General features: G+C 38.3%; 1 protein-coding gene across 2 annotated transcripts in view; it reads left to right on the top strand.

Moving 5' to 3' along the window:
- NKAIN2 (sodium/potassium transporting ATPase interacting 2) overlaps positions 1 to 17,686 on the top strand; it is a 635,629-nt gene that overhangs the window by 328,712 nt on the left and 289,231 nt on the right. The gene's annotated exons all lie outside the window — the stretch shown is intronic.

The following is a 17,686-nucleotide window of genomic DNA, read 5'->3' as shown; positions in this document are numbered from 1 at the left end:
TTCTTGTCTTTACCATTGATACTATCATTTTTCCTTGTCTCTGTGTCAACTCTTATAAAACTAAGCATCAAAATTGGCTTTTTTAAGTTTGACCCCCTTTTTTTCCCCCTAATCAAAACAAGGTCTTGATGAGGAAATGCCCTTCTTGTCCTAATCCACATAGGTGCTTCTATTTTATTCTACGTGCAATCCCCAAATCCTTGGGTAGCCAGAGCTGGAGATCATTAGAGGTGGCATAAAAGAGTGTAGAGGCATAGGGAGGTAATGGCCAGTGCACTGATTCAGATTCCAGAGACCAGAACGCTAGTTCTAGCATTCCCCATCATGGGTTTCCTCTTGCCCACAGTGAGCAGACTGCAATTAGCATGATTTCTTCCAGCTCTGATGCTTCCTGCGGTAGAAAATAGGTATGCGTCACCATGATGAGAGTTGGAATTATATCAGGTTTCTTCTCAGTGTGAATATCCCTTACCCATGGTCTGTTCCCCTAATACATGATACCCTCCCCCCTTCTATGGTCTGTTCTTGCTTAATGCTCAGCCTGAATGTGTTGTGTTAGTCACTCAGTCGTGTCCAACTCCCCTGTCCATGGAATTCTCCAGGCAAGAATACTAGAGTGGGTTGCCATTTCCTTCTCCAGGGGAATCTTTACGATCCAGGGACTGAACCCAGGTCTCCCGTGTTGCAGGGAGATTCTATACCATCTGAGCCACCAGGGAGCCCAAATGCTCAGCCTTGGTCTTCCTCAAATGCAGAAAATGAACAAAGACATATGCAGGTAGTGATCTGGAAGCAATTCCAGGGAACAGGAATAAGGGACCAGGAAAATGAAATAAAGAAGGGGAAAAGCTAATAAGATGGTGAATTATTGAGTTTACAGGGCAATTGGGATTAGATTTTACCAGGACCTTCTGAGGAATCTATAGACTGCCTGAGAGGGACAGGGAGAAGTGTGTCCCTGTGGGTCTCTCCATCACTACAGAGGATTTTCCCTGGGGGCACAGACATTCCTATTCAGTCAAAAGACTCCAAGCCAGAAAGCAAATGAAAGTAAATGCCTGTTTGAGATGAGGTGATGTCAGCATACGGTGAAGCTTTATTGGAACTGCCTGCTGCAGCCAGTGCTGGAGTCAGAAATGAGGCCAAGAGGATGAGAGATAGAGACAAGAATTGTCCAGAGTACCTGCCCTGCTCCCTGTATTTTTCAAAGCTCTCTCTCACATGCTTGAAGATCTAGTGTAGACTGTCTGCTATGCTTGAGCATGTCCCTGACCCTGGACACCTAGCTCCTTAGTGACCGGCCTGTCTCCAGCTCTTTTACCTTGTCTTAACTTTTCATAATTGTTCCTACCTTAGCCAATCCCTTGCACTTAAAATCTGATGCTGTTCTTGAAAGATGTGACTTGTCCCAAGCGAACAAAGCCCTTCCACTTTGATTAGTGTGGGTTACCTGTCATCTGCCAGTAATAATGCTTATTCTAAGAAACTGTTGTATAAATGTTCTGTGTTCATATTCTCTTCTGCTTCTATGGATCTTACCACTTAAATGGTGGTCTCCATCAACTCTCCAAATTATACACATCTTTCCAAATTTAAGTCATTTGAGTTTTATCTCTTATTAGAACCAGCATTGCTACTCTCAGAGTCCCAGCAAAATGTCTTGCCTGCCTTCATTACTAATAAGTATTTATGCCTAGCTTTCTTGGATGTTCATTTTAACTCAGGTAAATTATAAGCAGCTTGAGACATACTAAAGTACAATATATTTTGTATTCACTAGAACACCTAGGTCAGTGTTGAAAAGATTATGGCAATTTTAAAGTCTCTGTTGATTAGTTGATATGGCTTTCGTAAGTAGGGAGAGGCTAGGTTCCTAGCTATGATTTATATCTTCTTCCACCACTATCAGTGTCTGATGACATCTATCAATAGCTCTGGCTCTTTATCTGTGTGCCTTTATCTGTAAGTGGTTCTAATAGGAGTACTTTACTCAGAGTGTGAAAAATAACGTATGTGAAGTATTTAGCCTGGTGTTCACAGAGATGCTTGGTCCTGCATTTATGGGCTATTATAATTGCCCTTGGGCTTCCCTGGTGGCTCAGACAGTAAAGAATCAAATGATGGCCATCCGTGCTTCTGTGGTACATGTGTGTTTGGGGGTTGTTTTCCTTTCAATTTCAATTAAATTGAAATTAGCCAAATCAGCCCAGTGTTTCATGGAGATTCATACCTGGTTATGCTATGCATGTGATACCAAAAGTCGATGGCTATTTTTAAGAATGATGGGTAGGTTGGTTTAGATTTCTGAATACCTTAGTGTTTTGTTCAAGGAAGCAAACTTTGAAATAAGAAAAACACTCAGGCTTCATTCTCATGATTGCATCTGCCTGGTGTCCACTACCTTCTTTTCTTCACTGGTCTCATGTCACCAGTCCTTGAGTGGCAACATTCTTCATGTGGTTTTCTCTTTTCCCCAACCCACATTGTCCTCTCTCAACTCTTACTGCATTTGACAATCTTACCATAACATTTGTGCTTATGTGTTCAGTTGTGTCTGACTCTTTGCCAGCCCATGGCCTGTAGCCTGCCAGGCTCCTCTGTTCATGAGATTTTCCAGGCAAGAATACTGGAGTGGGTTGCCATTTCCTCCTCCAGGGGATCTTCTGGATCCAGGGATTGAAACTGCATCTCCTGTGGGTCTTGAATTGCAGGCAGATTCTTTTTTCTCTAAGGCTTTACCCAAACTAATTGTATTTTTCCAACAAGACTTTAAGCTGCTTCAGGGCAAGGATCACATCCAATCCACTTTTTATCTAGGGCAGGAGTTAGCACACTGCTGAGTTCACCAGAGACTCTGCAGAAAGACTGGTTGATTGGTTTGGTAATTAAATCACACTGAATTTCTAAAATTGTAGTTCAATTGACTAGTTTATCTGTAGTCAGTACTCCAGTCACTGGTTCTATTTCTTCTCAATGCTATATCACTGGCCTTTAAAGCGTGACAGTTGTATTACAGAATGTTAGCTGTGGTGTGGAATCTCTGAATCGTTTAGTGGAGTGCAAAAGTAAACAAAGCCAACGACTTCCTCTAATGAGAAAGCCTTAGAAATTACAGTGCATGAATCACCAGGTTGCCCTTCAGTAATACTGGATTGGGGCTGTTTAAATGCTCCAAAACCAATACTTCATTAGACTTACTGTCACTTCCATGTGTCTGTTTACACTGAAGGATAGAATGATAATACCAGTGACCTGAAATAATTGCCATGTAAGTTTGGCTGTGATGAAAGTTCAATTTTTGCTGAAGGATGCCTGGAGCTCAGACTGCTGCATTGACAACAGCCTGCAAGTCTCTCTCTTTTTTTCTGGCCTAGTGAGGAGGGAACAGGGGCAGCTCAGGAATACAGGACTGTGAATGCCAGCCCTTCCTCCTCACTGCTTCCCTCTGGCGTGAAGCAATCGTTCTGGCTTATGGAAGAAATGAATCATTATTCTACTTGGGGATAAGGCAGAGGATGCTGACACACCACCTACTGATGGGCAGCTGGTCAGGGCAGGTCAGAGAGCAGGCCTGGGGAGACTGCCCTTCCATGGAACCACACAGCAGAGGGCAGGGCTGGACTTTACAAGTAGAGGGGAGCCATTGAACGAGAAATCGCTCAATAAGAAATTCAAACTCCCAAGTAATGACTATCGAACGCCAGAAACACATACTAAACAAGGGAAATAAGAACTGTAGAACTGCAGACATGAAATGGTTTCTTTTTAGCAAGGCTCCCTAAATATTTTCTGCCCTGCAGCTCTTGGCAACAGAGTCTTCACTGTATATGATTTATTTGTTTGCACCTTAAGCAGGTCAGCCCTGGGCAAAGCTCCTAAAGTAGAAATCATCACTGCAGTGTCCTCCCCCAGTCCTCTAGTGGGGTTCACTGTACGCTTCCTTGGTAGCCTCCTGCTGCCCACTGAATGCCCAGGTCCTGTGTGGGGATGCCCCAGAGGTAGGTATGCCAGGTGACACGTGCCCCGAACCCTACCTCCTGACCCTTTCCACACAGTCAGCCCCATTCCTTTCTGACCTGGCCTGAATCAGTTAGGACTCTCCCAGTTGCTACTAACAGAAAAATGCATGAGCTAGCTAACCCAAAATGAGAATTTATCATAACGACACAGGGGTATTTCATGCATTTCAAGGGCTGGGAAACTGCCAGGCTTCAAAGACTGGAATTGTAGATTATCAGGCTCCTTCGCTGCATCACACAGGATTTTGGCTTCATTTTTTCCCATGCTTCCATGAAATACCTTCCCCTTTGGGATCCATGTAGCAAACAGACAGACAAGTAAACAGAAAGGCAAAACAGATGTGAAGCAAAAGCAAATAAGCATGGCTCACAGCAAAGCACACATTACATAGCTAGCATCCAAGGCAGATTCACTTATTTGACACTTCAGCTTTGTGAGGAAAGGTCACTGTTTGGATGAGCTGTAATCATAATGGCTGCTCCACCCCAACTTACAGAAACCCAGCTGCCACCTCTGGGAGCATGTGGAAGGGAAAAAGCAGTTTCCGTGAACGCAGGGCAAAAGTGATGGGTGTCTGCTGTTAGACTTTTGTCTGCAAAGCCACTGTGCTTTTCCGTCCCCATGTGTGGGCTCTGCAAGCTCACTGCAGGCTCATTCTTATTGTGTTTTAGAAGGAACATAGGAAAAATCTCACATTGAGATTAGAGCTGGTAGAAGACGACATTAAAGTTCTTCAAGTCATAGCTAGTAGCTTGGGTGTTCATCTGTTGAACCTGAGTTAGCTTGTTCCATGTAAGATATAATCGATTTAAATAATGAACATCGACAGACTCCTTACTGCCCTCTCCTTGGTTGAATCTGGTGCAGTACCCATGGTTACAGCCCCACAGGTTTATTCCATGAACTCTGCTGCCTGCTTTGGTATATTTTTTATTGATACTTTTAAAAAGACATACTTTCACTTTATTGGGTGCAGTAATTTTGTACACACAGGTGTATATAATGTATAACTACATGAGTGTCAAATGTTTGTTTTTCAAATCTGTTTATCTTGTGCTTAATTTTTCAATTTCTGACTCTGTAATTGTGGAATTGTCCATTACTTTATCAAATTCTGCTGGGTTCTTTGTTCCTATTTCTCTGTCTCCCATCTATGTTCCACCATGTTAGACACATGTTCATGATTATTGTATCTGCCTTGTAAATATTCCCTTTTATTCATATGTACTGTGTCTTTTTATCCTTATTGATGCCTTTTGCTTAAATTCTGTACTGCCTGAGGGTAATATGGCTGCATCTTGGTGGTAACTGTTGTGCTTGTTGCTAATATTACCTGGTAAATCTTTTTAATTAACTCATTTTTAATGTGTGTTAGTCGCTCAGTCATGTCTGACTCTTTGCGACCCCATAGACTGTAGCCCTCCAGGCTCCTCTGTCCATGGGAATTCTCCAGGTAATAATGCTGGAGTGGGTAGACATTCCCCTTCTCCAAGGGATCTTCCCAACCTAGGGATCAAACCCGGATTTCCCACACTGCAGGCAGATTCTCTACCATCTGAGCCACTATTCTTATGTAATTTTGACTTTTCAGAAATATATCTTCTAAGCAGTGAGTGGAATATAATATCCTGTTTATTTATTCACTTTTATAGTCTCTTCACTTATTTCAAATATTTAGTGCTATCTTTTTCCCACCCTTTTTCACATCATAGTTGACTAAATTTAACAAGTTATGTAAGTTTAATTCTGTATGTGAGCTCTACTTTCTTACAGACCATCTTCTCTTCTGTGTCTACTTTTCTTCTTGATAAGTTCATCTTTCAATAATTTTTTTGGCAGGGGAATGGTCTGTAGGGATGACTACCTTAGTTATTTTCTGAGCTGTCTTTATTTTACCTTCATTCCAGTGACAGTTTAGCTAGGCACAAATGTCTAAGCTTACTTAGCATTATAAGGATATTATTCAGTTTTCTTCTAGCATGTGAAAAAAAAATCTGTTCTTGGTCTGATTATTTTCCTTTGCAAATAATTTTTGCTTTCCATCTTAAAACATCCTTTTTTCTTTCTTTTTATATCAGAGATCATTGTTATATGTAGCATCCATGTAATGTGTTAACATTTTTCTATTTGAAAACATATCCATTTGGAAAATTCTGTTTTTCAAGTATTATTTCTCTGGCGTTGCCTCCATTTTCTCCATTGAAAACTCAGTTTTGCCTTTGAAAATATGCTCATACTGTTAATTGTGTCTCTTAACTTCTTTTTAGTGCAATTTTAATGATTGTGTCTCTTGTGCTGCATTCTGAATTAATTCTCCTGTGCTATATTCTAATACATTTATCTTCTCATTAGCTCAGTTAAACTAGATTTATCCATCTTTAGTTCTTATTTATTCAATGAGCATTTTTTTAATTTTTGAAATATTTAATTGCATATTTTATAGTCAATTGTTATTTTTCTGCTTATGTTTTATAATATTGCTCTTCTGTAACAGAATTTATTTCTTCATTTGTCACATTGAGGTTCTTATACATGCATTCTTTTAGCTAATTTCTATCAGACTTTTCCATGAAATTAATTTCATTTGGGATGAATAGTAAGACAAGGGTCATATGTATATATTTCTATATTCCTAATGCGTAGTACAAGTTAGAAACTTCATGTACATAGTTTACTGCTACTCTTGTTCAATGATGAGAGAATTGTGATTCAGAATAATCATATCACTTTTTTCAGATAAATACTCTGGGTCAAAGCCATTAGTGAGGCAAATATCTGTCCCACTGTCTTTATTTTGGTCAGCCTCAAAATACTGTTTTCATTCAGTCATTTATTCAATAATGCATGTATGCTTGCATTCACTTTTAGGGCCTTCCTTTTGCATATATACAAATTAATTAAATTATCTGGAATAAATTCTCCACAGAGGATCATATTTTATAACATGAATTAAATCTAGGTAATTTATTTGTTACTTTATAATATCTTGTCAAAATCCTGCAAGAACAATTTTAATTATGTTTTCATGTATTCAGTTTTAATAAATATACTTAATAGTGATTAAAGAAAGAAAATGGCAAATTTTCTTAGGTTTTTCAAGCCATATTCTAGTCAACCTTAAATTTGTTATTTAAACACCAAGGTTTTAACATATTTATGCATTAAATATTCTCAGTGTCTTCCATAGCAGAAAAGATGTGGGTTTTATATTTCTGAGCAAATTAATGATGTAGCCAGAAAGCATAGCAGGATATACTGGACTATCAAGAAACCAATTTAATTAATTTGTGCAAATACTTAAAAGTTTTATGAATTAAATTTCAGACAGATTTCCTATGACAAGGCAACTTCTTCACAGAGCACAACTCCAGTCATTTTGATATACAGATAGGCAATTAAAAATTCAAATTAAGAAATTAATACTCATAGGTCTAAATCAACTAATTTTGTAATTTGCGTTTTTCTTTGAAAATTGTTTTCTTTTATTAAATATGCTAGCACTCACTTAGAAAGCTTTTTCTTCTTTGTCATCACTGATCATTTTTGCGTATCGGTAATGATCCAATTTCCTTTCTTCAAAGGAAAATAGTTCACTATAGTGCTTGAGAACAAAAGTATTACAGTCAAGCTGATCCTAGCTTAGGTGTGTACTAGCTGTGCAATAGCATGTAAGTTTTATACTACTTCTTTAAGCCTCAATTACATGTCTGTGAAACTGGGACAAGCACATATACTCCACAGTGTTTTCATGAAGAGAAAATGGCATAATGTGTTAGAAAGTATTTAGAACTCAGTAAATGTTACCTTGCTCTTCCTAGAGGTATTTCCACTTTTACAGACACATACCTAAACACCTTTGTTTGAACATGTATTTCTTAAGTATGTTTACTATTGCCAATGATGATTTAAAAACATGTCTTACTGACTTTTAAAAATCCTCTCCAGAGGACTATAGAGCATTTTAGCATGGCGGGCAGTTACCTTAGAGGTTAACATATTGAATATTTCCGTCAGACATATGAGAGGTAAGATAGAAGGCAACATGAGCAACCGATTTAATTTCTCAAAGCTCCAGTTTCCTCATTTTTACAAGTAAAAAGAGAAGGGAACCATATATAAGTTGCTGAGTGGGTTAATTAATATAAAGGGCTAGCCCAGTGTATGGAACATAGTAAGTATTAGTTAACATAAACATCTATAATTTTGACCAATATTATAAAATATATTTAAGAAAAGTGTGTATAGAAAGCTGCATTTGAGAGAAAGTATGTGTTCTGCTTAGTGTTAGAGCTAATGTTAATACATTGGCAAATGTCTTGAATACTGTGACATTCAACTGTGAAAACCAATTATTACCCAATTAGAAGCCTCCTCAATTAGGGAAAGATTGGGTCATGTTTTTTAAACACCCACCAGTATTTTCTGCCAACCCCATCTGTGACACACACTGGGGAGACCCCGGTTAGCAGTTGTTTAAGTCATTTTCCTAACACTGGCATCCGTCTCCTTGGAGACATCCATCAGAGACTTGTGTTCACATCTTTTCAAGCTGCATCTGGATAGGACCATTATGTGATCAGTCTACTGCTGCATTTCACTGATGGACAGTTTAACATTTGCTTTTCATTATATCTTTAAGCTTGCTTGTAGTAAATAGTTCATGTGATGTACGATTTATTTTTTAAATGATGTAACCATAATGACTGAGTATGTTGATTATCTAGAAAGGAGACAATTATATATTTAGCAATTTATCATCTAGGATTAAGAAAATGCATTTAAAAATTAAATTTTAGATAAATAAAAGTGACCATGAATTTCAAAAAATGAGGAAAACAGATAAACACTGCAATGTAAATAGAAGGTAAAAGGAAAATTGGATCCTTTCAAAAAATGTATTAATTTATCTTTGATAGTCTTCTTTTCATAATATAAATAGCATGTTATAGCAGCACTATTCATTTCCAGTTAAATAAAACTGTGGGAAGTTAACAGTCAAAATACTCTAAAATTTCCTGTTATCTTTTTTATGTGATTTTATTTATTTTGCAGTGTACTGGGTTTTCTTTGTTGCGCCAGCTTTGCTCTTTTTCAATTTTTTTTTTAATTGGAGGCTAATTACAATATTGTGGTGGTTTTGCCATACATTCAGATGAATCAGCCATGGGTGTACATGTGTCCCCATCCTGACCTTCCATCCCACCTCCCTCCCCATCCCATCCCTCAGGGTTGTCCCAGTGCACCAGCCCTGAGCACCCTGCCTCATGCATCGAACCTGGACTAGTGATCTATTTCACATATGATAATATACATGTTTCAATGCTATTCTCTCAAATCATCCCACCCTCGCCTTCTCCCACAGAGTCCAACAGTCTGTTCTTTACATCTGTGTCTCTTTTGCTGTCACACATATAGGGTCATCGTTACCATCTTTCTAAATGCCACATATATGCGTTAATATACTGTATTGGTGTTTTTCTTTCTTACTTAGCTCTGTATAATAGGCTCCAGTTTCATCCATGCCATTAGAACTGATTCAAATGCATTCTTTTTAATAGCTGAGTAATAAACCATTGTGTATATGTAACGCCGATGGACATCTAGGTTGCTTCCATGTCCTGGCTATTGTGAACAGTGCTGCGATGAACACTGGGGTACATGTGTCTCTTTCAATTCTGGTTTCCTCGGTCTGTATGCCCAGCAGTGGGATTGCTGGATCATATGGCAGTTCTATTTCCAGTTTTTTAAGGAATCTCCACACTGTTCTCCATAGTGGCTGTACTAGTTTGCATTCCCACCAACAGTGTAAGAGGGTTCCCTTTTCTCCACACCCTCTCCAGCATTCATTGTTTGTAGACTTTTGGATAGCAGCCATTCTGACCAGCATGAGATGGTACCTCATTGTGGTTTTGATTTGCATTTCTCTGATAATGAGTGATGTTGAGTATCTTTTCATGTGTTTGTTAGCCATTTGTATGTCTTCTTTGGAGAAATGTCTGTTTAGTTCTTTGGCCCATTTTTTGATTGGGTCGCTTATTTTTCTGGAATTGAGCTGCGGGAGTTGCTTGTATATTTTTGAGATTAATTTTTTGTCAGTTGCTTCATTTGCTATTATTTTCTCCCATTCTGAAGGCTGTCTTTTCACCTTGCTTATAGTTTCCTTCATTGTGCAAAAGCTTTTAAGTTTAATTAGGTCCCATTTGTTTATTTTTGCTTTTATTTCCATTACTCTGGCTTTTCTCTAGTTGCAGCAAGTGAGGGCTCCTCTCCAGTTGCGGTGAGCTGGCTCCTCCTTGCCCAGCGGCTTCTCTTGTTGCAGAGCATGGGCTCTAAGGTGAGCAGGCTTCAGTAGTTGTGGTATGTGGGCTCAGTAGCTCCATGTTAGGCTTCAGAGCACAGGCTCAGTAGTTGTGGTGTAGAGACTTAGTTGTTCCATGGCATGTGGGATCTTCCCAGATCAGGCATTGAACCCACGTCTCCGACATTGGCAGGCAGATTCTTTACCACTGAGCCACCAGAGAAGCCCTCCTGTTATCTTTTAGGCTCAAGGAAGATAAAGTGTATTAGTAGGCAAGTGGGAAAAAATTAAGATACTTAACATTAGTATATGATTTTATAGTTTTCATATAAATTATTTCAGGTTTCTGAAAGTTTGATATTTTAACCTCACTTAAACAAAGAAACAGACTCTTGAATAGGTGTTTTGATCAACTGGTAACAAACAGGTAGAGCAGACACACAAACTCAGGTCTGATTCCAAGTTCTGTTTGAAGACCTTCACAACTGCCTAATAGAAAATAAGAAACAAGACACAGACTATAAGTTTATATTAGATAAGGAAACTTCTCAGTCTTAAAATCCTCAGTGAAACAACACTGTATATCTAAAATGCTAAAGACAGGAGAAAAGATTGGATGACCTCAAAAGGGTCTTCATAAGCCCCCAAATCAAGTTTAATAGCTCCCCCACTTTGGCTTTGTTTATCATAAGTTCATGGTCATCAATATAATGCAACAGTTACTCAGATTATTATTTGACTAAAGGAAAAGCTGACTGTAAAAACATGATACTCATAATAAACTTTTAAAAGAAGAATAAAAAAAGAAATACATGTTCACCGAACATTTTGATGAATAGATAGTCTGAATTTCAAAATACAATAATCCTAGATTGGTCCCCTTTATCTCAGTACTTAACAGCACTGTATAAACATTAAATTAGAGCTTTGCTCAGCATGGTTGCTTGGTGAATATTAAATAATAATAAAAATAATCAAAATACCACTGTGAAGTCAAAGGAATATTTCTTTTTACTAGATATGTTGCCCCATGTTTATGGCTTTAATAGAATTTAAATGGTATACACCATGCATACCAACTGTTCCAAAAATTAAGAAATGTGGTAGATGTTTTGTCATCTTAATCACAATTGGTATTCCATTTTCCTTGGGAAACTCTACATGCTGTTATACAACTAATTCTTTCACTACCTAGCCAAATAATTAATATCTTTACAAGCACATCATAAACTATATATTAGTAATAACTCATTATGTACTTAATTTCAATACTAATTGCCCACAGGCTTAATGAGCTCTTCATTGTAAAAAGAAAACTGATGTTTATTAGATATAACTTCAGAAGAAAACATACTTTACCAGTCTGTGACCCAATTTGATGTTTAATAAAAATTCTCCAGGAGAAAATATTGCCACTGGTTAGTTTTAGATGGTTTAAATAAATACTCTATGATAAAATAGTAAATTAGAAATTCTGACTGATGAGCCAAAACAGAAAAGATGTTGAATTCTGAAACAGTACAAACCGATAAATAGAATTTATGAAAGTAGTACAAAACTCCATGTCCACATTAAGTGGACAGGGGCATGAGATTATGGGATCTGAGAAGAGAAGATGGAGGAGCTATTAGTGGAGAGCTCCAGGGAGGAGGAAAACCCCTCTCCCCCAGGGGAAGGGGTGTGGTACCCCTGAAGACAAGAAGGGCCTTCAGCTGGCCCCTTGTAGAAGTTGAGCTGTGAGTTCTGCTATTAGTGGGCACTAGTGTCTGACTGTTGCCTAGAAATCTCTACTCAGTATGTTACAGAGTAATGAGTAGAGTTCCCTGGCAGTACAGTAGGTATTGTTATCTATTTTACATATAGTAGCGTAGGTGGCGGTAGTGGTATAAAGAATCTGCCTGCCATGTAGGAGACCCGGTTTGATCCCTGGATCGGGAAGATCCCTGGGAGAAGGGCATGGCAACCCACTCCAGTATTCTTGCCTGGAGAATTCCATGGACAGAGGAGCCTAGCGGGCTACAGTCCATGGAGTCCCAAAGAGTCAGACATGACTGAGTGACTAACACTTTCACAACATGTGTCAATCCCAGCACCAAACCAGCTTTATGACAAATGCTAAAGGGACTTCTCTAGGTGGGAAACACAAAAGAAAAAAGAAAACCTGCAGAAACAAACCCAAAGCAGTTCTTGGTAGAGAAGAACTGCAGGTAGGCCCTTAGAATCCCGGGATGGAATTAGACTACATTTGCATTGGTCAAGGAAACTGCATTTTGAGAGACCCACCATGAATCAGTGTCCTGAAAGAACCCTCAGAGACTCAGCTCCCAAGAGCTGCCAGACTCAGGGAACAGGAAGTCAGCCACTGACACTACAGTCAAGTAGGAACTTCTTGGCTGCCCTACTTCTCTTCCTGAAACTTATCTTTCTTAGCTTTTAAACTAAGGATTGGAGGTGATATAATCAAGATTCAAGTGCATTTTAAATCCTAGTACTTTCCAGAAGCCTTTTTGAGTATCTCTAGATTAAGATGAATATAATTTGATGGCAATGAGTTGCATAGGTAGATTCTTTAAAGCTGTAAATGACACATCAGGCAAATCACGGAAGAATCAACTTTTCTCCCTCTCTAGGCAGGGACTTAAAACTCTTTTATTAGGCCTTATCACTTTCGTTTTTTAAAGGGGGAGAGGAGATACTGAAATATTATATCAACTGAATTGCCCCCAGAGGTTTGGGAGTGAATTCCACTCACTATGACACATATTGTGTATGCAGAATTTCTCCAATGCCTGCTTTGAAAATAGCTTGAGTCCCTTGCTCTTTAAATGGAAGCTGGAAGCTGTCTGACTTGAAAATAACCTCCAACACTTAGAAAGGAGAGCTGACTTCCTGTCATTAGAAGGGATAGAAATGATGAAAATTCCAGAATGTCATTCTCTTCTCCCTGATAAAACTATATAGCCCTTTCCTGTAAAGACAAGCAATGGATCAAATCTATGGAAGAAGTAAGATGAGTGGAGGGAGAGCCTCATACATTTCAGCAACACAGCTAGTTTCTATCAGTCAAATCTTACGGTGATATTTTTTCGATGACTGAGACAATTTCCAGCACAGGCTATGTTTCTAAGTGTTTATTATTCAACAAACATCAACTTATTTATTGTTTTCTCCATTTTTGAGTTATAATGAATAATTTGGAAAGTATATCTCCAAGATATACACATAAATACTATATAATAAATTATATACATATACATATACAATATTATTATAGCGGATTCCCTACCTTGGTGTGTACCCATCAATGCTAACTACTTTACTTGATGACACTGATAAAGTTGTTTATGTGCAGTGTGCTAAATGATGGTAATATAATTGGTAAAATTGGCTTTCACTTACCCGCAAAACAACTACAAAATGAAATGACACAAACATTAGTCTCAGGAATTCTGCCATGAAATTTGATTATTTGATTCTGTGTTAGTGACAGATACTGTATATTCTAATGACACATTAGAAATAAACAGCAACGTTTAAAGCTGCGCTCTATTCTTCAACTATTTTTAATGTTCTATTTTGAACAAGTTTTCTCAGAAAAATAACAGCGTATAGAAATACCAATTTGTTGCTTTCTGATTTCTTATATTCTTTGTTTCTTATCAGAGTTCTGTTGTTATATATAAAATGAAAGAATAGTGTGGATAAAGAATAGTATACGGGTCAAGGTGCCAGTGACATTGTTAATTTCACACACATGCAATTTCAGATTTATTGAGCCAAGAAAACAGAACTTAGTAGAAGTTAACAGGCAGAACAAGAATAGAAGAGCATACTGGTGTGGTTTTGCCCCCTTATTTTTGGACTTAGTGTCCCACCATGGTTCCTTAGTGACAAGCAGTTATTGGCGATACTCTTCATAAAGATACTGTCCACCTAGAGTTATGAAAACTTCTGAGAATTCATTGAGAAACTAATCTTATTCATCACCAGCAATGCTATGTCCTCAAACAAGGTCAGTACTCAGATGGACCTGAGCAAAATCTCAAGTTATCTAGGATACATATATTTGTGTGTGTGTGTGTGTGCGGGTGTGCATGTGTGTTTATCCTGTCTCACCTAGTGTGTCTTTATTTATGGAACCTGTTGGGAGATGCAACAGAAGTAAATATGATTCTATCCTGTCTTAGGCAGTTGAAGCTGCAATAACAAATGTAGCCTTGTTGGGTGGTTTAGAAAACATTCATTAATATCTCACGGTTATGGAAGCTTGGAAATCCAAAGAGCAAGGTTCTGAAGATCTGGTGTCTGATGAGAACCTGCTTCCTGGTTTTCAGTGTTAGTTTTCTCCTTGTATCCTCACGTAGCTGAGAGAGTAAAGACAGGGTTTCTGGTGTTTCTTTCTATCAAAGGCACTCATTTATAAGGGCTCTGCCCTCATGAGCGATCACCTCCCAAAAGCCCCACCTCCAAATACCATCACATTTAGGGATTAGGCTTCAGCATATGAGTTTGATGGGGATACAATCAATCCATATCACACCCTCAAGACATTTGCAGCCTTATTCTAATAATGGTGGAATAGAGGAACTCTTTGTGGCTTGAGAACTTAAGTCATCAATGAGCAGGAAATATTTAAACTAGGCTTTAGAGAAGTGCTTTTGTTTGAGAAAGTGGAGATGGAGAGAGGGAAGGCAAGAGTGAGTAGAACATTTCAGACAGAGAAGTGAGTGAAGAGAAAGTGGTGACATTTCAAAACACCCAGAGGCATGTTCTCAGCATCACAGATTGGATATGTAGAGCACTGAGGTTTCTGAATGTGAAGTGCACAAAAGCCTTTTCTTTTCTGTTGGACAAGTGAGATGAACCAGCACACAGAATATCTGAATATAAAGGAATCACTGGCAAGTCATAGAACTATTGTATATGAATATCAAGATTTTGTTTCACATTTTCATTTGGACACATAATATGGTTCATTTTAGAATTATGTTTTAAGAAAGAGATTTTTCAGTTTTAAACAGAAACCAAGTAAGAACTGTTTATACACTGCAAATGGTATTAGAGAAATGCCTAAAATGCAAGGGCACCATAAATTGTTAGAATATGACCAATTTTTGTCTTTGCTAAAATTTTTGATTTTTATATATTAGTAGTTCAAGTAAAGTGGAAAGAGGGCATTCTACTGCTTTCTGTTGTGATGTAAAAGTCACTTAGTGGTGGTTGACTCTGCAACCCCATGGACTATAGCCCACCAGGCTCCTCTGTCCATGGAACACTCCAGGCAAGAATTACTGGAGTGGGTTGCCATTCCCTTCTCCAGGGGATCTTTCCAACCCAGGGATTGAACCCAGGTCTCTTGCATTGCAGGCAGATTCTTTACTGTCTGAACCACCAGGGAAATCCTGCTTTTTGTTGGAAGTGTCTAATATACACAAACTAATTGAATACTATGAAGTATTCTAAGTTATGTTTTACTGTAACATTTTAGATATATAAAAATATTTACAAGACCATTCAACTATAAATACATAGAGAAATTATTTTTAAAGTCTGGAACATTACAAAACAATTATACTTTACATTTGTTCAGTCAGTAGCTTAGGAACAAACCTATTTGGAACAGCTGGAGCCTAAAACTGACATTTGTTATACACAGAGGCAGCTGTTTAAAAATTGTACTTAAGCCCCAGTAGTATACTATTTGTTTGCCAACTGTCCTGTTACATTCTCCTGAAAATGTATTTCAAAAACTAAGAATCAAGGGAGGGGCAGAAATCATTTTGGGCACTTGATCTCCGCTGGTAAGAATATAAAGTCCAGTGTATCTGTAGCCCCTTTTCCTCTTTTCTTTCACTGAGCTTGCAGTCTAATTCCATCAGTATTGCCTGGGCTAAAGCATGGGGCCTTAGTTAATTGTTTTCCATTCTCTTTCCACACCCTTGCTTCCCACACTTTCTCTACACACATCAGTACAAGCAAACTGATAGCCATTTAGGTCAGTGAAAAACCAAGAATTTCTTTTTGAGAATGTTACAATCTCCTAACATTTCTTGGATTCAGCATTATTGTTCTATGACATTTGCTGTAAACCCTCAAAAGCCCATGATGCTAACCAGGTGATATTTCCTCTTTCTTACGGGCAAACTGATAGCCATTTAGGTCAATGAAAAACCAAGAATTTCTTTTTGAGAATGTTACAATCTCCTAACATTTCTTGGATTCAGCATTATTGTTCTATGACATTTGCTGTAAACCCTCAAAAGCCCATGATGCTAACCAGGTGATATTTCCTCTTTCTTACGGAAGAGGATATTAACATATCGCCATGTTTCCTAAGCAAAATACGCCAAGGAATCGATCCAGTCCAGCCTGTATACTGTATACTGGTGAATCAACATTTGGGGGAATAAAATAGAAATAATCTCATCTCTGAAATAGAAATTAATTTATTATGTGTGGTCTCTGAAAGATATTAGGAAAGAAAATGTTTCTTTGAATTAGAAAGTAATAGGAAGCAATAATAGGATTGGTTTGGGCCAGGAATGGAATTAAATTCTTCCAGTGGTATATGATGGTCACCCTAGAAAATACTGAATGGATCAAATCTTGCCTCCCCTTTTACTGAAAGGGAGACTTGTAGAATATTCTAGAGACACAACTACAAAATTCACATGCCCCCTCTGTCTTTACCTGACCCTCACTACTGAAGAAGAAAACCAAGATCCACAGGCAGTCAAAGATTGTCACCTTCAGACAGAGAAAGGGCAGCACAGTAAGCATGTTTAAAGCTTTTCAAACCATGAAGGTGGATAAACAATGAGGGGGGAAGTGCAGAGAAAAGATGACAGCCAAGGACGACATTTTGGAAGCTGCTGCCTTTTCAGAGGCAGTGAGTGAAGCAGAAGAGACTGAGGAGCACAGAATAAATGACATAGGAAACCAGGAATGCATGATGACATAGATGCCAAGAGATGATAATGTTTCGAGGAAGAGCTTGTTATCAGCTTTGTAAACTACTTGCTACTGAGAGATGGAGGTAGATGAGGGTAAAGAAGGAACCACTAGTGTTGCCTGTATGGAACTGAATGGACACTGGGTCCACCCAAAGTCTGGCTGAAGGTGAGAAGAGAGAGTCAGGAGCCACTGGCCACTCTTTCAAGGAGCTCGCTCTATAATAGCTGGAACGAGATATTAGGTCATTTTGAGATAATTTTAGACTTTCTGAAGAATTACAGAAATAGGACAGAGTTCCCATATACCCTTCACACCCATCTCCCCCTAATATGTTAATCTCTGACAGAACTAGAGCACGTGAATGTTAAGTCACTTCAATTGTGTCCGACTCTTTGGGACACTATGGACTGTAGC

This window comes from Giraffa tippelskirchi, chromosome 9, assembly GCF_054371585.1.
Source record: "Giraffa tippelskirchi isolate mGirTip1 chromosome 9, T2T-mGirTip1v1.2.pri, whole genome shotgun sequence".
NCBI classification, from domain to species: Eukaryota; Metazoa; Chordata; class Mammalia; order Artiodactyla; family Giraffidae; genus Giraffa; species Giraffa tippelskirchi.
This window is presented reverse-complemented; position numbering and strand designations above follow the sequence as displayed.